We start from the raw sequence: 22,443 nt of genomic DNA, 5'->3' as shown, positions 1-22,443 counted from the left end.
TTTGATTTGCATTTTCTTTAATCAGCTAATAATATTGAGCATCTTTTCCTATGCTTATTGGCCATTGGTATGTTCTTTGGAGAAATATCTATTCAGCTCCTTTGCCCATTTTTAATTGTGTTGTCTTTTTATTATTGAACTGTAAAAATTCTTTCTTCTAGATCTAAGTCCTTTAGCAGATTTATGTTTGACAAAAATTTTCTTCCACTCTGTGGATTATTTTTCACTTTACTGATGATGTCCTTTGAAAACTTTTGAAGCAAAGGTTTTTAACTTTGATGAAGTTCAATATGCTATTTTTCCTTTGAGGCTTATGTTTCTGTTGCCATATATAGGAAACAATTTCTACACTGAGATCATGCAGATTTGGGCCTATTTTTTTTTAAAGACTCTTAGAGTAGTAGTGCTTACATTAAGGTTATTAATCCAGTTTGAGTTAATTTCCCTATATTGAATGCAATAGGGGTTTGGCTTCATTATTGTGCATTTGGATATCACTCTGTCCTAGCACCACTTCTAGTCTTTTAGGTCACTCTGTTGCTAGCCAGGAGAAATAGCTCAAAACCTCAACCCACACAGCTGTAGGCAGTTCAGTGCCATCACCGCTATTTGTAAGGATTCCTCCATAGAGAAATGAGTCACACTTCATCATCACTCCTAAACCTCTCTCTTCTGGGCTTTTTTCTATCACAGATGCTAACTGGCTCAGAAAGTAGATGCCCGTGAACTGCACACATTGCAAAAGAAGTCCACAGTTTGCCTTCCAATTCACTTTCCTCCTGAGAAAAGGGATTCCAAGCAGGGCTCCCCCACACGCATGGCCTGGCTGAAGTATACATGTCACATAAACAACCTTGCCACTCCCGCCTTAGCTGACGGTACCAGGGAGCAGCTGCAGAGGTATGAAGAAAGCCAGATCTTCCTGACTCAGGGATCAAACCTGGTCTGCTGCACTGCAGGCAGATTTTTTACCGTCTGACCACAAGGGAAGCCCCATGAACTCTTAAGATGGCTTGATATAGACACTGCTTTAGAGGTATACACCATATGTGTGACAGCAAACTGAACCCATCAAATCCTCTATTTTGGGAAGTGTAAGTACTCCCACTAAAGTTGTGAGATTAATGGGAGCTCTTGATCACAACAACCGATTACACCAAAGATGATTTTGGCTTAGACATCTTTTTTCAGGGGTCCCACTGCGACACTATGGATATGATGTCTTATTGGAATAAAGTCCTGAAAGTAATCCTTTCTGGCATGGAAAAAGCCCTATTTGGTTTTGTTATGTCATTCTCCATTCACTTTTTTTGGTAAGACTTCAGATTCTTAAGAATGATCTTCAGGTTTCCTTTTAATCCATCTCAGTTGAGAATATCTAGATTACGCTACTTTGTGATTGGCTTTAAACTCATCAGGTTCCATATTCTAAAACAGTACAAGTAGTGAGGTGAAGTGAAGTCGCTCTGTCGTGTCCGACTCTTTGCGACCCCATGGACAGTAGCCTGCACCAGGCTCCATGCGATTTTCTAGGCAAGAGTACTAAAGTGGGTTGACATTTCCTTCTCCAGGGAATCTTCCCGACCCAGGGATCAAACCCACAAATGATATGAAAATCTCCAATTCTTATCAACTGGGGAAGAATTATCCATAATTACCTCTAGCCTAGAGTATGTTTTCTTTTTTTTGAGATTTAATAATTTTATTTCTATTTTTTTCCTTGATTATCATGCCATTCAGGCTTTCTATTTCTTAGAATCAATTTTGATCATTTCCTCCCTCCCCAGAAAACCATCCATTGCTAAGTTACTCTGCTCCAGCTGTTCACATGATTGATTTTTAATTTGTTAATATTCTGTATACCTATTATTGTATTACTATTCTGAGCTACATTTTTATTTACATAATTTCTCCACTTCTGTTGTGATTAAAATTTCCAGAAGTTTGTCTCTTTAAAGAACCAGTTCTGACAAATCTACAAATTCCACAGTTTTCTACTTTAAAGTATATTTTTTATAACTGTCTTATTTATACTTTCTTTAAAGTTTTCATTCTTTTTCTAGCTTCTTGGTATAAAAAATTAGTATATTTTTCCAAAAACTTTAATTATATATTTTTCTACCTCCATCTTTATAAATGGATTATTTATAAAGGTCTATAAAGGTACATTAATTTGTGGTTAAATCAAATACTCCAAGCATCCTTGAAAGGATGTTATTTGTTATGATATTAATATAATAATATGTATTACATAATAATGTTAATATTTAGATAATTTCATCCCTTTAAAAATTACTTCCGTTTAAGAATAACGATGTGTTGAAATGTGATATTTTCTTTCTTAATATTTCCAGTGCTTTTGTTATGTATATTTTGATGTTTCCTTAGCACATGCACTTTCATTACTATTGACTCTCCCCTCCCAGTTAGTGTTTCTCAGTGACTGGCAGCATCAGCCTCACCTGGGAATTTCTTAGAAATGCAAATCCTCATGACCCAGCCCAGACTTAATAAATCAGAAACTCTGTGGGTGGGGCCCAGGGATCTGCTTATTAACAGACCCTCCAGGTGATTCCGAAGCAGCTTAACTCAAAGAACCACAGATCTATATCAGCTGTTCTAGCAGTAAGATAATTCTAATAACTTGGTTAACAGTTACTATAAGCACTCTACTTTCTTTCTTGTTTCTGCTTTCCTGACATATTTTTACATTTTATTTTATTATTGAATATAGCAAACCACTGAATTTTATTTTGTGATCAAATTTCAGAAATTTTAACTTCTTTAAACAGTAAAGTTTAAGCTTTTTCCATTTACTCTCATACTTATTATATTTGGTCTAAAGCCATTGGAGTTTCCTTGGTGGCTCAGTGGAATCTGCCTGCCAATACTGGAGACAAGGGCTCGATCCCTGGGTTGGGAGGATCCCCTGGAGAAGGAAATGATAATCTGCTCCAGTATTCTTGCCTGGGAAATTCCATGGACAGAGGAACCTGGCAGACCCACAGGGTCGCAAAAGAGTCAGACACGATTTAGTGACTCAACAACAACAACAATGCCATTTTATGCTTTCTGGTTTTTGTTTCTTTGATATTTCCTTTCTGTTCTAGTATTCTGTAGGTTAAACTTTATTTTACTCTTCTAAAACTTTTGAAAATCTAGTAGTGAGTTGCATGTAAAACTTTCAAAAGCACTCTCAAATCTATCTTTATTTACCAAATACAAAGACTGTCATTTTTACTGTACTCTGTTAAAGACAAGACAATCAGCAGCTGTATTTTTCCCTTGCCCTCCGTTCTTTCTTTTATTTTGAATTCAGATAATATTGTTTTCTCCTTTAGATATATAAAATATGTATAATTTCTTAATATATAGTCCTGTGCCTTCTGTGCAAATACATTTATCACTAAATTAATATATTCAATGCTTACCGCAGTGTAAAATATATCTTAATGATCTGGAACACCTTGTCACTACTTTGTTAAGCAATATTACGTGGGTGTTATGTCTCTCCAGGTACCAAACATACCTGATGGTGTATCCCTTCATACGAGAGCCACAGCACTCTCCAGTAAGTTCTACACACACTACGACATTGTTTTCTAACATTTACTGTTGCCAAGAATTCTAAAATCAATCTACTTTTTGCTCATTTGCCAGAACTGGGTTTTTTCTTTCTTATCAGGATGCTTGTACGATCACCTCTTTTTCTTTGAAATTCAATTTTCTTAATTTTTAAAGTATCTTAATCCACAAATCCTTTTTTCATATTTTCCTCTATGTCCTCTACTCCATTTGTTCTGGATTCTTTTCCTAGACTGCCTATTAATTATGAAGTTAATTTCTTCTTTCTGTTGCCTATAGAGGTTTCCCTGGTGGCTCAGTGGTAAAGAATCCGCCTGCCAATGCAGGAGATGCAGGTTCAGTCCCTGGGTGGGGAAGAGCCCCTGGAGGAGGAAATGGCAAACCACTCTATTCTTGCCTAGGAAATCCCACGGAAAGAGGAGCCTCGCGGGCTACAGTCCGTGGGGTCGCAAAGAGTCGAACATGACAGAAGCGACTAAAAGACAACTCCTTTCTCTTGCTTATAGAGGTCATTTTGTTTGATATTGCTCTAATATCTTTGCCCCTTTCTTCTGCATTCAAAGAACATCTAAAATTTGTCTTCCACCTCACTTAATTCCTTCTTTTAATAGTATATGGTCTCCACTTTCTTGGTTCCTATATGAACTTTCTTTTAGTTACTTTGTTTGTTCCTCTGAATGCATCCTTTTGTTTTCTTATCCTTTCCCTTCCATAACAGCTTGGTCAGTTAAATAGAAGCAAGTACCTTGTCTATCTTGTTAGGAATTATATTTTTTAATGTATTTTTGGTTTCTCATAAGAAATTTATCTCAGAATAAAGTGAATTTGCTTAGTCACAGTACATTACCATGCTTCTCTTGTGCTGAGAATTTTTCCATAAACCTTATATTGATGTTTTTCTGTTCTCATCTTTATGAAAGAGATAACATACTTATCCAGGACTGAAGCATTACCAAGAAAGAGCTGCTTAGAGACTAGTCAGTATTTGGGTGATGAGTAGTAAAAGAGGGTGTCCCCTCAACTCCTTCATATCCTATATTCCAATCCACAGGAGAAAAAAGTAGCAATGGGTTATAAATGCAGAGATTCAGCAACCTGGAGATTAAACAGGGCCACTTGTGAAATCAATATCTATAACATCAAAGAGAGGAAAATACCTCATGCTATGCCCTCATTGGGTACATTCCTGGTCCTATAATTTTCTGAGCCAGAAGGAAATTAAGGCCCAGAGAAGTCAAGCCATCTCCCCAGCTGTAACACAGTCTAAACCTGAATCCAGGTGTCTGACCTCCAAACTCAACTTTTCTTCTTTTCCCTGAAATATCCCTGTCTTCTCTGAGATTAATTCTGTTATTGCATTATGATTTTTTGCTTCTTTTCTTCATACGTCTGGTGATCAGTGGTTGTATTCATATTGCTGAATAAAGTACTAGGTTGATTAATGGTTAATGATGAGTGTGTGTTTGCTCAACCATTACCAGCATTCCCCTCCCTACCCCTTAGAGAGAGGCATGAACGTGGGCTCTTCCTCTGCAGGTGGAGTGTGTTCACTGGGAAGCATCTCTTTAAGGTGTGAGGGTGGGGAACAGGCAGCAACATCTCCAGTGCCCACTGGCCCCAATGTCTAGATAAAGAAAACTGATAAGATCTGTGGGGCCTGGCCGCTTGCATGCAGATTTCCTGATTTCTTCAGAAAATATGCTTCTCTCTTCAGCCTTAGAGGGAAAGGACACCCACTCTGCAGGCAGAGTTAATGGGGGAAAGGAGGGAAGTTTAAAAGTTAAACGAGCCAGCCATCCTACAGACTGTTTTTTTTTCTATCTCTGTTGTGGCCACTCCAACTCCCAGGCTGTGTTCCTCCATATTGTTGACTTTGGCAAGTGGGCAGGCTCCCCTTCCCAAAGAAACCTGCCTCCCCTCTGTTCCGCTGCTGTCTTTAGGGCAAGACTGAGCCCTGGCCCTCTCCATTCTGGCTAGCCCATGAATTTAAACTCAATCTGCTTTCGATTTTCTAGAAACCCTTCAAAATATTTGATGTTCTAACATGCCACACTACTTTCTCATTTTAGTGAATCATGTTGATGTTTTAAGGGTGAAAGGGGTTGAACGCCCGTGCTCAGTCTGCCTTCAGGAACTGAAACCTAGGCAGGGAATTTCCAACAATTAACCTAACAGAGAGCTGCAGAGAATATTAAGAACACTATTTTGCTGTAAATTGGTGCAGCCACTATGGAAAACAGTACGGAAAGTCCTCAAAAAAACAAAAATGGATTTGTCATATGATCCAGCAATCCCACTCCTGGGCATATATCCAGAGAACACCACAATTAAGAAAGATGCATGCACCTCTATGTTCATTGCAGCACTATTTACAATAGCCAAGACACGAAAGCAACCCACATGTCCACTGACAGATGAATGGATAAAGATGTGGCGTATAAAACAATGGAATACTACTCAGCCATAAAAAAGAATGGAATAATGCCATCTGCTGCAACATGGATGGACGTAGAGATTCTTATACTAAGTGAAATAAGGCAGAAAGAAAGGCAAATGCCGTATGATATCAATTATGTGGAGTCTAAAATGACACAAATGAACTCATCTACAAAACAAACAGACTCACACAGAGATGAGACATGGTTGCCAAAGTGGTAGAGAGGTGAGGAAGGGACTGATTGAAAGTTTGGGACTAACAGGTGCAAGCCACTACATGTAGAATGAATAAACAACAAGGTATGACTGTACGGCACAGAGAAGCATATTCAATATCCTGTAGTGAACCATAATGGAAAAGAATATGAAAAAGAATGTATGCTGCTAAATCGCTTCAGTCATGTCTGACTCTGTGCAACCCCATAGACAGCAGCCCACCAGGCTCCGCTGTCCCTGGGATTCTCCAGGCAAGAACACTGGAATGGGTTGCCATTTCCTTTTCCAATGCATGAAAGTGGAAAGTGAAAGTGAAGTCGCTCAGTCGATACATATATATATACACATATGATTGAATCACTTTGCTGTACAGCTGAAATTAACATATTGTAAATCAACTATGCTTTGATAAAAAATTTTTTATACACCCGTGGTGGATTCATGTCAATGTATGGCAAAACCAATACAGTATTGTATAGTAAAATAAAGTAAAAATAAAATTTTTTAAAAAAAGAATACTATTTAAGACACTTTAAGTGCCTTAAAATAATATATTTTTATTCTAAAATTTAAAATTTTATAATTATGTGTCATAATCCTGGATAGTCTATAAAATTTCTGTTTGTTCTATGAATTCTATAAATTTTATAATTTATATTTATATATGTTATATATTGATAATTTATATTTTATATAAACTATTTAAAATACTGTATTTTTTAAACTACCCTATATTTTTCATAATGATAAAAGAATGTTTTAAGAGTGTGTTGAGAAAATATCAGAATAGTGGCTTAAAACTCTGTCCCAAAATTCTATAACTATGTCGGCGACATGTTCATTATTTATTGTAGTGATCATTTCACAATATACACAAATACTGAATCATTATGTTGTATACTTGAAACTACTATAATGTATGTCAATTACACCTCAATGAAAAGATAAATCTAAGTCAGAAGAAGACAAATACTATATATCACTTACATGTAGAATCTAAAATAATACAACAAACTACAAAATACAACAAAAAGCAGCAGACGCAAAGATGTGGAGAACAAACGAGTGCTCACCAGTGGGGAGAGGGAAGGGGGAAGGGCAATAAAGGGGTGGGGGACAGGGATGTTCAGTTCAGTCGCTCAGTCATGTCCGACTCTTTGCCACCCCATGAATCATAGCACGCCAGGCCTCCCTGTCCATCACCAACTCTCGAAGTTCACTCAAACTCACGTCCATCGAGTCAGTGATGCCATCCAGCCATCTCATCCAGGGTCGTCCCCTTCTCCTCCTGCCTCGAATCCCTCCCAGCATCAGAGTCTTTTCCAATGAGTCAACTCTTCGCGTGAGGTGGCCAAAGTACTGGAGTTTCAGCTTTAGCATCATTCCTTCCAAAGAACACCCAGGACTGATCTCCTTTAGAATGGACGGGTTGGATCTCCTTGCAGTCCAAGGGACTCTCAAGAGTCTTCTCCAACACCACAGTTCAAAAGCATCAATTCTTCGGTGCTCAGCCTTCTTCACAGTCCAACTCTCACATCCATACATGACTACTGGAAAAACCATAACCTTGACTAGACGGACCTTTGTTGGCAAAGAAATGTCTGCTTTTCAATATGCTATCTAGGTTGGCCATAACTTTTCTTCCAAGGAGTAAGCGTCTTTTAATTTCATGGCTGCGGTCACCATCTGCCATGATTTTGGAGCCCAAAAAAATAAAGTCTGACACTGTTTCCACTGTTTCCCCATCCATTTCCCATGAAGAGATGGGACCAGATGCCATGATCTTCATTTTCTGAATGTTGAGCTTTAAGCCAACTTTTTCACTCTCCTCTTTCACTTTTATCAAGAGGCTTTTTAGTTCCTCTTCACTTTCTGCCATAAGGGTGGTGTCATCTGCATATCTGAGGTTATTGATATTTCTCCCCGTATTCTTGATTCCAGCTTGTGCTTCTTCCAGCCCAGCATTTCCCATGATGTTCCCTGCATATAAGTTAAATAAGCAGGTTGACAATAGATAGCCTTGAAGTACTTCTTTCCCTCTTTGGAACCAGTCTGTTGTTCCATGTTCAGTTCTAACTGTTTCTTTCTGACCTGCACATAGGGTTCTCAAGAGGCAGGTCAGGTGGTCTGGTATTCCCATCTCTTTCAGAATTTTCCACAGTTTATTGTGATCCACATAGTCAAAGGCTTTGGTATAGTCAATAAAGCAGAAATAGATGTTTTTCTGGAACTCTCTTGCTTTTTCCATGATCCAGCAGATGTTGGTAATTTGATCTCTGGTTCCTCTGCCTTTTCTAAAACCAGCTTGAACATTCACGTACTGCTGAAGCCTGGCTTGGAGAATTTTGAGCATTACTTTTCTAGCATGTGAGATGAGTGCAATTGTGTGGTAGTTTGAGCATTCTTTGGCATTGCCTTTCTTTGGGATTGGAATGAAAACTGACCTTTTCCAGTCCTGAGGCCACTGCTGAGTTTTCCAAATTTGCTGGCATATTGAGTGCAGCACTTTCACAGCATCATCTTTCAGGATTTGAAATAGCTCCACTGGAATTCCATCACCTCCAATAGTTTTGTTCATAATGCTGCTTTCTAAGGCCCATTGACTTCACATTCCAGGATGTCTGGCTCTAGGTGAGTGATCATACCATCATGATTATCTGGGTCGTGAAGATCTTTTTTGTACAGTTCTTCTGTGTATTCTTGCCACCTCTTCTTAATATCTTCTATGAAGACCTACAAGACCTTTTAGAACTAACGCCCAAAAAGGATGTCCTGTTCATTATAGGGGACTGGAATGCAAAAGTAGGAAGTCAAAAAACACCTGGAGTAACATGCAAATTTGGCCTTGGAGTACAGAATGAAGCAGGGCAAAGGCTAAGAGAGTTTTGCCAAGAGAACACACTGGTCATAGCAAACATCCTCTTCCAATAACACAAGAGAAGACTCTACACATGGACATCACCAGATGGTCATCACCGAAATCAGACTGATTGTATTCTTTGCAACCAAAGATGGAAAAGCTCTATAAAGTCAACAAAAACAAGACCAGGAGCTGACTGTGGCTCAGATCATGAACTTCTTATTGCCAAATTCAGACTTAAATCGAAGCAAGTATGGAAAACCACTAGACCATTCAGGTATGACCTAAATCAAACCCCGTATGATTATATAGTGAAAGTGAGAAATAGATTTAAGGGCCTAGATCTGATAGATAGAGTGTTGATGAACTTTGGACAGAGGTTCTTGACCTTGTACAGGAGATAGGGATCAAGACCATCCATATGGAAAAGAAATGCAAAAAAGCAACATGGCTGTCTGGGGAGGCCTTACAAATAGCTGTGAAAAGAAGAGAAGGGAAAAGCAAAGGAGAAAAGGAAAGATATAAGCATCTGAATGCAGAGTTTCAAAGAATAGCAAGAAGAGATAAGAAAGCCTTCCTCAGAGATCAATGTAAAGAAATGCAAAGAAATAGAGAAAAACAACAGAATGGGAAAGATCTCTTCAAGAAAATTAGAGATACCAAGGGAACATTTCATGCAAAGGGTCATTAGAGAATACATTTAATAGATATAACCTATAATTTATGCAATAGCCTAAGATATTGACAGATCAAGTTAGAAATGAAGCTATTTTCTCAGAAAGAACCATTTGGTAAAAGTAAAATAAAAATAAAAATTTAATAATAATAATTTAAAAACGCAACTCTGTCCCATGAAGCCCTGAAGTTCAGCAAAGGTGGCTCAAGGATGAAAGAGGAGGTTGAGATAACAGACCCCCAGTGTCCCTGCCCTACTTCAGAAACAGTACCACTCTTCCTGCCACTTTCATCTATTTCATCTATATGAGATTTTGCATATGATTTTATCGGAAAAATGGTCACCATCGCCTAAAAAACTATTTGAAACATATTGTACTAGAAGCTTTATATTTGGTTTATTTGGGGACACTGTGATTTGTAAATAGGCTTTTTTGTTTATTTAATAATCACTAAATTGGCTTCTTTTAACAAGCACAATTTATCTAATTCTAGCTTTTGGAATGTGTGTTCTCCTTGATTGGATCACAGGTTTCTCCTGCCACCTGGTGGCAACAGATGTCTATTGCAGGGGCAATGTCTAAATTTAGCGGGTATCTGCTGAAGTTGCAAATACAGCCCACAAAGCTATTCTTAGAGATTTTTTAAAACATCCAATTACAAGTTACAAGACAATTCTACATCCATTGTATCATTTTTTTCCTCCCACCAGATTTCACAGTGGGTATTCATATTCTTTCCTATTTTCAGCAGAGAAAGAAGCAGCTCAAGGGCTAAGGAACTGACCTTAGATGGTAGCCAGACAATAATGGGATTAGAACTCAGCCCCAAACTTGCAACAGCCATGAGAGTGATAGCTTCCTGACAATCTTTAAGGTCTTAAATCTAGGAAGATAGTTGGGCTGGAGGTACAATATTGGTGGCCATCAGAATAGAAGAAATATTTGAAGGTTGATCAAAACTTGAAACCAAGAAAAATGACACAGTGGGGTTCTAATAAACAAACCAAGATGGCCTGGCTTAGGGACAGCAGGTTAAAGAAAAGGAAGCTCATACTGCTGGCAGTCTGAAGTCACAATCTGAAGAATGGACATCTTTGTCTATTATGTGAAAACGCATAGTAAGAAGGAGGAGGAGGAAGAAAGAGAGGAAGGGGCACAGGAGACTTAACAGCTCTACTCTCCACTCTACTCTCCACGGTCTGCTGCTGCTAAGTCGCTTCAGTCGTGTCTGACTCTGTGCGACCCCATAGACGGCAGCCCACCAGGCTCCCCCGTCCCTGGGATTCTCCAGGCAAGAACACTGGAGTGGGGTGCCATTTCCTTCTCCAATGCATGAAAGTGAAAAGTGAAAGTGAGGTCGCTCAGTCATGTCTGACTCTTCACGACCCCATGGACTGGAGCCTACCAGGCTCCTCCAGCCATGGGATTTTCCAGGCAAGAGTACTGGAGTGGGGTGCCATCGCCTTCTCCGACTCTCCACGGTCTAGGTCAAATTAAAAACTCTAGCCTGTATTTGTTATGAGAAACGCAAATGTGACAAAAAGTAACAATGAAGTATGACTGTTCACAGCCTCTTTCCCTCCTTACCTCTCTTTCCCTAACCGATTATTTCTTGCCAATTATTCAATCAGTGCCTGGACATTTTTATAAATAGTGGGATAATCAACAAGAGAGGGAATATAAGAGGGAGAAGATACCTCTTAAAAGGAAAAGGAGAATTAAAAGCAGGAAAGGAAATGAAGAACAAACGGAAAGAATGTATCCAGACATGGGAGACCTTACAAGCTGGGTTTAGAGTTTGGGGTGGGAGAGAAGTGAAGCTTTGATAGTGTGTGTTGTATGGGAGATTAGTAAAGAGAGAATCTAGCTGGGCATAGCCTTAGACGGGTCACCAGGTAGGAGCAGTCACACAAGCAAGACAGCAAGTCACGAATCCAGGCAGATGGCCAGAGGTGCACAAAGGGCCACAGGTCAAAATTCCTGAGGAAGAGCCCAAGGCCAGTTGTGACTTCGAGGCGAAGTCTACGACAGAAACCAGCTCATCAGCAGAGATGGATCCTGAGCAATAGATGCCAAAGAGAAAAGGTCATATTCCACTGAACAAAGGAGAGGAGATTGAAGAAACCTTCTGACATATTCAAGTGCAATAGGAGAGAACTCTGTCCAGGCTTAAGAGCACAGCTCTGCCATTTTCTAGCTGGTGAACTTGGAGACTTCCTCCCCTCTCTGAGCTTCCACGCATCCTCTGGATAGTGAGATGTGGCTGGTGACCTCTGAGGGCTCTTTCGGCCCTGACCCTCAGCCTCAGCACCCCACTGGGCTGCAGGCACTCTAGCTGTCTCCTTCCCCAGGGACAGGTGAGACTGAGAGAAGCTGGTCCCCTTTGACTGCTGTTGCCAAGGGGAGGCCCACCACCAGCCCCAGCCTAGCAGCTTTCTCATCACCACAGCCTTCTCCATTGTCTCCCACCTGCCTTTGGTGCATGACCACCACAAGGCTCCAACGCTGCATCCCTCAGCATTCCCCGTGCTCTGGGCCTCTGCCTTTGCTCTGTCCTCTCTCTACCCAAAACAGGAATGTCACCTGCCAAACACTGTTTTATGCCTCTAAATATTGTCTATGACGGGAAGGAGCATTGCTCTCTTCTCTGATTCCTAGACTCCTAGAACTCTGGAGTTGAATGAGTTTATGATCATTATTTGTCTTCCAGTTCAGATGTAATCTGTCGGTATTCAATAAATATTTACTGATTCATTTATCAAGTGATGTATTAAGTTAATAAACAAGTAGATGTGCAGTGCTAACAAATGCACACACTTTTCACTATATTCACTGCCAACATCTCTATCATCTGAATTTTTCTAGTAATTCTTAACTGTTCTGCTTATATCTGCCTCCTTGTCCATCTTTCCTCCTTTTAAAACTTTAGACATAATATTTATCAGAGCTCTCTGCTCTACTCAGAGCTCTCCTGAGAGAGTTAAAGGCATTTGCAAACTCCTGTATGATCAAGGAAATCCCTTGTACCACGCTTTGCCTCCGTCACTCCACTCCAGCCACACTGACTTCCTTGGTGTCCTGCAAACATGCCCTAACTCTAACTCTTCTGGGACTCTGCCCCCAAATACCTGCCTGGATCATCCCTCACAGCCTTCAACTCTTTGTTCTCATGACATTTTCTCATGGAGGGTTTCCCTGTCTACCATATAATTTTCAACATGGAATTCCCTACAGCTTCTCCAGCTTTACAATAGATGACATAATTTACATACTGTATTTACTGTCTATCTCTTCCAGTAAGTTCCATGAGGAGGGGTTTGGGGTCTGTTTCATCCACTGCTTTATCCACAGTAGCTTGGCACTCAACATTTGAAATCCCTGGTTCTCAAGGTGTTCGACTACAGCATGGTATCTCATTCAAGTAAGCTAATCCAGCAGCCAAAATAGTTTGAACCTTTTGTTGTGGTCTTTAAAAACTCTGGAGAAGATGGCAATCATAATCCAAGTAAGATGTCTTAAAATTTTCCCTTCTACCCCAATTCTTAGATTCCAGAGCTGCTTCCTCCAACATCTTCACATCTCTCTCTGAACCCTCCCCAGGTACCCTGTCCATGTGAGGTCTTTATTCTCCTTCCTCGTGGAACCATTCCACCTACATCCCCAGCAGGACTTCTGCTCCTCCCACCTCAGAGCCACACTAGGATGGCTCCCTACTGAGGGAAGGGTCGAGTCCTCTAAGGAGCAAGGTTCTCTCTGTGCGCTCTTCCCAAGGTAACTGTAATAAAGAAATTTGGGGGCAATAAATTTGTCCATTTCTTAAAAATGCAACCTCAGAGAGCAAACAGGCCAGGGACTCCAAAATGTTCCCAAGGAGGCACTATATGTGTTATTGAGGCACTTGTCATTAACTTACCTATGAGCAGTGGGGTAGAAGTTAGAGACTTCCCTCCCCTCTCGTCTGTTTTTTTCTGTAGAGTTTGGAGGCTGGGGGACTGGAGCAACTAGCTAGAAGAGAAACTGAGTCAAGCCCTGGCAGTCCTGTCGCCATACTCAGGTGCTCAGCTCTCTGTTTGGGAAGTCTGGCTACCTAGAGAAGCATTTTCCAGGAAACAGCCAGGCCACAAAGTTCTCAGTTCCAGAGACCTGGTTATCTCAGTTGGTGGACAAGACTCTCAAGTGAAGAGAATAGGCACTTATTTGGAGAAAAACCCAAGAGTGATAGGACCCCAGAGCTTCTGTCCTTGAATCAGAGGAACTAAAGAACAGGGACCAGAATTACCACCTGAGCCATCACCAGAAGGGAGAGGGAAGAGCTGGGACCAAAGGTGAGCCAAGCACTCAGGAATTCCCTTGAGAGCAAATGTTGTGCAGGAAAGGAGGCCGGGAGAGTCGTGATGGGATCACTTGGTCCCAATCAGGCCTGAGGGCCTTCACTCATGTGAGCAAAGCTGCCCTTAGTCAAAATGGACACAAGGTCTGAAGTGAATGAAGCTACAGGTGGAGCCGTCAGAGGACGCAGGGTGGTCAGAAAATTCATCTATTTATTCATCCCACAAATATTTATTGAGTGCCTACTATTGCCAGGTACTCTAGGGGCTGACATCCTAGTCAAGTGACAAATCTCTATTTGGGGGACTTCCCTGGGAGACACGGGTCCGATCCCTGGTCCAGGAAGATCCCAAGTGCCAAGGGGCAACTAAGTTCATGCGTCACAACTACTGAAGCCCAGGCACCTAGAGCCCATGCTCCACAACACAAGAAGCTACTGCAGTGAGCAGCCCGCGTGCCACAACTAGAGACCAGGGCCCACTCACCGCAGCCAGAGGAAGCCTGCACGCAGCAACAAAGACCCAGCCAGTGCAGCAAGGAAAAAAAAAAAAACCTCTCTCTGGGACAAGTCAGAACTAGAGAACGTCCTCAGTACCTGCTCAGTCCACGCCCTATGGTAACTCTGACAACAAACTGCAGGGAGTCCAGTCAGCTGGTGCTACATATTTATTTTAACCCCAGAAAAAGTTTAACAACCAAAATAAAATCACAGTGCCTTGAAAAATAAAAGAATGTCCATGGCTGATTTTATTATTGTTATTTCCTAGAACTCTAGGCAGCCTACTCAGGATTCCAGGATTCCACAGAGCACAATTTAAAATCCTTTGTCCTCAGTCAGACTGACCTTCCAAAAACCAGGTGGACACACTCTTTATTCCCCCAGCAGCAGTAGCAGGGAGATATATCAAAGGAGAGTGAGCTAGGCTTCATTACAGGAGCTCTGAGGCTCGAACTGGGCCTCCCAGAGGGTCCATGTGGACTTATAAATAGACGCAGTAAGAGAGTAAATAATGAATTTGTGCAATTGGAGGAAAAAGCTCTAAAGCAGTTCTGGCGATGTGGAGACAACCATTTAAAAAACAGTGCCTGTGCACGCATCTCACCCGGCAGATATAATGGCTTCATATACATTCATGAGCTTTGGTCTCCCAACTCTTCCTCTTTTTCAATCACAATCATAAAAGACAAAGAAAAAGTGAGAGGGGAGAGAAAGACAGATAAACTTTAAGGCTCCGAATTGCAAACACAACCTACAGTTTGTAAATTGCTTGGAGACCTTTGGAGGGAGAATCAAGGAAATGAAAAGTAGAACATACAGGAATATTGCTGTTTAGGGGAAAGTCTCTGCTCTGGGCATAAAATCTTGTCTGGAGAATGGCTGAGAGGCACAGCCTGAACGCAAGATTGCCTTGTATAAAGGACGTGCCTCGCTCTTCACTCTGCATTCCTGTCTGCCTCCTGTGGCCGTCTCCAAGGTCATTTACTTGTGCAAGTACCAAGGCTCTATGGTTTTAGTGATATGAAAAAACAAGGGCCCAGGAGGCCTGGCTCTGCTTGTCAGCTTCTGTTATCCCAACCCTCCCAAGTAAATCTTTTTTTAAAGTGAGATATAGTTGATTTAAGGATATTACATTAGTTTCAGGTGGAGCCCGGGTAGGGCAGTGGTAAGAATCCTCCTGTCAATGTAGGAGCCGCAGGTTGGATCCCTGGGTCAGGAAGATCCCCTGGAAGAGGAAATGGCAACCCACTCCAGTAGTCTTGCCTGGAAAACTCCATGGACAGAGGAGCCTGGCCAGCTACAGTTCATGGGGCTGCAAAGAGTCAGACTTGACTGAGCAACAGCACACATGGGCCAGGTCGCTCTTCTGAGAGGCCAACCTGCCACCAGGTCAAGGGGTCTCAGAGCTCGAACCATGGAGTCTGATTTCCCGAGTTTAAATCCTAGCTCAGCCACTTTTTGTTTAACCTGCACTTTCTTCCATAAAAGAGTTAAGGTCATCTGCAAAAAAAAGGCTTTTCAGTTTCGCGCATTTATACACGTGTCACCTGGTGATTTGGGTAGGGGAATTTATTGTTTTTAGAAATAAACACGCACACACACACAGTGAGGAAGTCAGCTGCCAGTAACTTGAGGTCAAGTTATTGTTATTGCTAGGGTCTTGTGTCCTCAAAGGCAAGTGCGCGGTCTAACTTCAGCGGGAAGGAATCGAGCAGTGCGGCCGAAAGGGATGAACGAGAGATCACAGGCCAGCTTCCGTTTCCACACCAGCCTGTGTGCTTAGACCAAAGGCAGCCGAGAGGCAAGCAGCCAGCTCAGCAGGGTCACGGGGCTCGGGTGCCCCTTCCCTGTGAGTGAGACTGACCCCAGGCCCTGGAAAGCTGTTAGGGGGCTCGGGGCTGCCAGAGGAGCAGCTCTTCAGAAGAGATGTGAGATGAAGGTCGTACCCATTTGTGTTGAGCCCTGGCCTCGCTGCAGCGCTGAGTAGCCTTGGCCCAGGGCCAGCTTGGATAATTACATTTCACCTGCCCAGACTCCCCCATGGCTTCCCCTGAGAGGCATATTCCTCTTCCACGGCTGCCGTGATCCAAAACATAAATACTCTCTCAAAGGCAGTATTCTATGCCTGGGCAGCTGAGGTTTAGTTCCTTAAAAGGAAAATCCTCTTGTAACTACATACTTACTCTCATTCCTTCATTCCTTCGGCAAATAGTTATTAAGCAGCTACTTAATAAGTGCTAAGCACAGTGCGGAGAGCCGGAGTGAGGAAATGAGTAAGACAATAAATTCTCTGGCCCTGAAGCAGCTCACAGTCTAGCAGGAAAACCGTCAGGATGAATAGTGAATGTCTTTTAAAATGGAATCTACCTGGAGAACCAACAAGAAAGATTCCAGATCTGCACAGAAGAGTTAAGGATGGTTTCCAGTGTCGGCGATGTGGGAACTGAGCTGTTAACTAGAACCTCAGTCAGCAGATAATGAATAAGAACATGCAGAGCAGCACACAAGAGGTTATGCAGAGCAAGAGGGTATGAAAGAGCTTGGAACTGACAGAGCGAAAGACGAGAGTGACAGGAGTATACAGTAGGAGAGGGGTAAGAAGAGGAGGAGGCTGGAAACAGAGTCCCTGGTAAGAGGTGAAGAGCCTGGAATATTACAATAAGGATGTGTTTGCAGCACTTGAAGATTTTAAGCCTTGGAGCAACCGGTCCATCCGTGTTTATAAAGTCACTCTGCAGCAGTGTGGACAGGAGAGTGGGGAAACTAAAGAGCAAAGATCAGAAACATCAAAAATATGGCACTCTTCTCCTATACCCAATAAGAGGCAGTGGGAGAGAGGGGCAGACAGATACATGTTCAGGATGGGAAATCAACAGGTTCCTAGTGCCTGGTGGGATGAAAAGTGAGAGAGTAAAAGAACCTAGAAGAGTGGGCAGCTGGGTGGATGGTGGGACTATTAACCAGCCATAAAGGGGGCTCGCTCGGGGCCACAGAAGGCAGCCACGAATGTAGGTCTGGGCTCATGAACTCACAGAAGTTCTCTGCAAGCACCGCTGCATTTTATCAACAAATTTATCTCTGGAGGTTCTACACCTGGGTCCACAAACCTGAGATACCAATCCCGGAGAGGGCATGTTAAAACACATATTTCTGGGGCCCATCCCAGAGTTTTAGAAGGTCTAGGGTTCCCTCCCCAATAATTATATTTCTAACAAATTCCCTGTGATGTTGATGCACCTGACCTGGATGTCATGCAAGAACCTCTACTCTAGACTTTCATATGGGCTGTTTTACCCTGCTTGATCTGAGATTATCTCTGGGTGGGTGAAGACGATCAAAAATGTTCCTTTTTACCACCAGAATTTCAAGGATTCAGTTATAACCTTTAAGAACAAGTGTTTGTATTTAGTGGTGCTTAATCTCCCATTTTTTTTCTCAAATGACAGGGTTTTAAAACGTGTTAGCCAATAATAGGTAACGTGTTTTTTTTTTTTTTGAAGGTCAGCTACATGCCAGGCATCATGCTAAACATTTTTCATACACTGTCTCATTTAGTCCCATGGAAGTGAATACCATTACAATTCCCATGTCTCAGGTGAGGATAAGAGTAAGTGAAAGTCACTCTCTATGCGACCCCATGGACTATACAGTCGATGGAATTCTCCAGGCCAGAAAACTGGAGTGGGTAGCCTTTCCCTTCTCCAGGGAATCTTTCCAACCCAGGGATTGAATCCAGGTCTCCCACATTGCAGGCAGATTCTTTACTAGCTGAGCCACCAGAGAAGCCCAAGAATACTGGAGTGGGTAGCCTATCCCTTCTCCAGAGGATCTTCCCGACCCAGGAATCGAACCAGGGTCGCCTGCGTTGCAGGAGGATTCTTTACCATACTGATAATAGTTAAAATCAACCCAAGATCAAGTTGTTATTAAATGGCAGATTTACTAGAGTCTATACTCCAATACTATAGCTTACTGCATCCTTTAGCATCCCGTATTTTGTTCTATAAAATAGGTTAGCTATTTCACAGAACAAGACCAGAATTTTTCCACATCCTATTATGTCATTAACCTACAGTGCTTTCCTGAATCTGTTTGCAAAAATCTGCCAGCACATAGCTGGCAGACACGATAGAGTGTAACAATCATCTTTCAGCTTCTTAATAACCCTTGTGCATTGAACAATCAAGAAAATGGAAGGGTCAAGTGGAAGGCAACGCCCTGTAGGGCTATGATTGTGTTTGAGGATTTTCTGTGATGACGCCTGGGGGATATATGGGCATTCTCAGCATATTAAGAGTGTAAGAACCTCTCACAACATCTGTTCCAACAACATCTCTAGACAGTACATGCAGTATCATCCTTAAAAGACAATGTTCAGAAAGCCCTAAGCCATTGTTAAGAATTTTTTTGGCCACCTCCAAAGAGGAAAGCAAACAAAGCAAGCAATTCAAGTCCCAGCTCTCTACATGCAGCTCTACTGGTTATTTAGAATCGAGTAGTTATTTAGCCACTAGGTTACATGCCTAAACTGTAAGACAGAATGTGCCCTATGAGACTATACAACATCAGAAATCTGTGACCTAGGACTTCCCTGGTGGTCCAGTGGTTGAGCCCACTGGCCAAGTGCAGAGGACACGGGTTTGATCCCTGCTCAGGGAAGAGTCCACATTCTATGGGGCAACCAATCCCATGCGCCACAACTACTGAATTCACATACTCTAGAGCCCAGGCACCACAACAAGAGAGTAGCCCCTGCTCACCCCAACTAGAGATAAAGTCTGCGTACAGCAACAAAAATTCAGCCCCCACCCCCCCAAAAAAACTGTGACCTGTACACCCGGGTTATTTTAATGTAAATTCCTAAAAGCTGGGGATTACGAGTATGGTTGCTTGAGGAAGCCACGTGGACCAGGACACCCCTCTTGTGAGGACATGAAACTCTTTAAAGGGCATATGTGAGTGCCCTTCTGGAAAAGACAGCGCTAAAGAAAATTTCAGGAGGAGGACCCTCCCCAAACTGTCCCAGAACCAAGGCTGACCCACAGTCCGAGGCCTACTAGCAGGGTTCCTGGGATTAGGTTTCTTGTCATAGGCAAATTCCCAAGGTAAGCCTTCATATGTAAGCCTTCTCCCAAATCTGTCCATATTACTGGATTTCAGTCTCAGCACGAACCTGGACTTGACTCTCAGTCCCTGAGGCTCAGGTCTGGAAGTCTCACTCTACTTGATTCCAGGAGCCCTCCCACCCCGTTTACCAGGGCCTAGGCACTAGTATCCATAACAGTCCCACCACCAAAAATTATCTCCACACCTACTGCTGGCTAATATCTTACTTCAGACTGGGCAGAACAGCACTAACAGAATGCTGCCTCCTGTCTGAATTCCAGCAAAATCTTGGCTTTAGCTCCTGCTGCCTTGCTGCAGACACCACAACACTGCCTATTGGACACAGCTGTGTCCAAGGCTGCTGCTGCTGCTGCTAAGTCACTTCAGTTGTGTCTGACTCTGTGCAACCCCATAGATGGCAGCCCACCAGGCTCCCCCGTCCCTGGGATTCTCCAGGCAAGAACACTGGAGTGGGTTGCCATTTCCTTCTCCAATGCATGAAAGCAGTCGCTCAGTCGTGTCTGACTCTTCGCGACCCCATGGACTGCAGCCGACCAGGCTCCTCCACCCATGGGATTTTCCAGACAAAAGAACTGGAGTTGGGTGCCATTGCCTTCTCCAGTCCAAGGCTGCTAGTTCTCACCAAATTCATCTCCTCTTCTTGGGCTCATAGTCCAGTCTCAAGTTAGATGTGGCTGTATCACTCAGTTTTACCAAAGGGAAGTGAGTCATGGTATTTCAAGTTTAGCTCATAAAACCCTTGTATGTGCCTCTTTCCCTTTCCAGGACAACCTTGAAAGTCGTTTATTAAAAATGGCAAAGTTGTGCTCACTTTGGCAGTACATAAACTAAAAACTGGACTGATCCAGAGATGAGCGTGGCCCCTGCAGAAGGACGGCACCCAAATTCGTGACGCCTTTCACTTAACCTATAATGGAATATAATCTGAGGGAAAAAAAATAACTGAGTCACTTTGCTCCTAAAACACAATATTGTAAATCAACTATACTTCATTTTTTTTTTTTTTAAACTGCAAAGCTTATCAGCCTGGCTCTCTGAATGCCTGTGCAAAGCATTGTTCTCCACCAACCTGAAATGTCTTGAACCCTTGTTGGAACTGAAAATCAACTTGAATGTATTTGAGCCATTATACATTCTGGAAACTTAGGTTACTGCAGTTGGCGTAACCAACTAATACAAGTGGATCAACTCCCAATTCACTAAATACTCTTTATAGAGAATCATCCACGAGGACCCTCCTCCTTGATGAGTTAACCTCCCTGGCCCTGCACTCAGTCTCTGCTTGCTGGCTTCTCTTACCATGCATGGCTGAGATCCCAGCTTCTTCTCTGCCAATCCCATCTAAATAAGCATGGCAGTCTATGAACTCAGGGATGAAAAAGCTGGATTTAAGGCAAGGAGATGAGGATGCATACACACGCACAGCCCTGAGCCCGTTTCTCTCAATCTGCTCATCCGGGAGTGGCTTGCCTGGTATCCCTCAGTGAGGGAATGCAAGCCTGTAACTTTAGTTGTCACTCTGTGAAGAGATGACAGGATCCAGAATAATTCCAGTCAACATATTACTCACTTCCTTTGCTTTTCTAGAGTAGTTCTTGTTATTGTTGTGATAGAAGATGTGGAAATTGCCTTCTTTAGGGTAATCAGGAACTTCTGAAACCAGATGGAACTTCTGTTAACCCAGGTGATAAACACTGTTAACGGTGTTCTGGATCCCTATCTGAAATACACTCTTCTGGCCATGCTTGAGAGGCTTAGAACTTGAACCAGCAGAGTGCAGAGATGAGACACAAGGGAGAAGCATGGGGAACACAGTTAAGACTAGTGAATTATCATGACCATGGGCCAATTGTTGCACTTTATTTGCCATGAAGGGAATCCCTTGATCAGAAGAAATGCTATGTGGAATACTATGATGTACAGAAGGCATTCTGTAAACCCAAGGATGATAGTTTTGGCAGAAGCATTGCATTCAGGGAAATCAAATCCATGTTCAAAGTGTCTGTCCCAGTAAGAGCAAAGTGCTGCCCCTTCCATGATGGAAGCAGTCCAATGCAATCAAACTGGTGCCATGATGTAGGCTTAGTACTGTTCTCTATGGCTGGCAGATTGGGCGCTCAGCAGCAGCTACGGCCAGGATGGCTGTGGAGAGAAGTCTATGTTGTTGAACTCATATATAACCTCAATATAAATTGTGGATTGGCCTTTCCATTTTTTGGAAAAAAAAAAAAAAATTACTGGAATTTTTATAGGGATTGCATTTGGGTCTGTAGAGTGCTTTGGGACATACTGTCATCTTAACAATATTAAAAGTCTTCTAATGCATGAACATGGGTTATCTTTCCATTTATTTAGGTCTCCTTCCATTTCTTTCAGTGAGGTTTTATGTCTTCTTAAATTTGCTGAAATTATTTTGTGGCCTAACATATGGACTATGGTGGAGAATGTTCCATATGCCTTTGAGAAGTATGTTCTGCTGCTGTTCAATGGAATATTCTGTATTTGTCTGTTGGGCCCATTTCGTCTATAATGTTGTCCAAACTCACTGATTTCTTATTGATTTACTATCTATACGATCTATGCATTGTTAAAAATAGAGGACTGAAGTTCCTACTATTATTATAGTATTTCTTACTCCCTCAGATCTGTATTTGCTTCATATACTTAAGTGCTCTCATGTTGGGTGCATATATGTTATACCCTCTTAATGCACT

Source organism: Capra hircus, chromosome 8 (assembly GCF_001704415.2).
Source record: "Capra hircus breed San Clemente chromosome 8, ASM170441v1, whole genome shotgun sequence".
Classification (NCBI taxonomy): Eukaryota; Metazoa; Chordata; class Mammalia; order Artiodactyla; family Bovidae; genus Capra; species Capra hircus.
This window is presented reverse-complemented; position numbering follows the sequence as displayed.